Consider the following 333-nt stretch of genomic DNA (forward strand, 5'->3'; position numbering starts at 1 on the left):
ATATATATATATATACATATATATACACACACACACACACAACAATAATAAATCAGATATTATTCTAGATTTATATTTAAATAAAAAAAATATTTTAATTAGATATGAAGTAAAACGATTTTCATATAATTCCAAAAACAAATTAAGGAAAAATAATAATAGTTATACCTAATTTCACTTAGAAATAGAATATTAAGTTTTCATAAATATCTATATAGAGTTAGTCACATAGACATATTCTCTAGATCATATAATAATTTTTTGTATTTTTTATTTTCCAAAAATACCACATAAAAAATTAATAAGGAATTAATATTTTCAAAAAGGTATTAA

The sequence above is a fragment of the Nicotiana attenuata genome, unplaced genomic scaffold (genome assembly GCF_001879085.1).
Source record: "Nicotiana attenuata strain UT unplaced genomic scaffold, NIATTr2, whole genome shotgun sequence".
Classification (NCBI taxonomy): Eukaryota; Viridiplantae; Streptophyta; class Magnoliopsida; order Solanales; family Solanaceae; genus Nicotiana; species Nicotiana attenuata.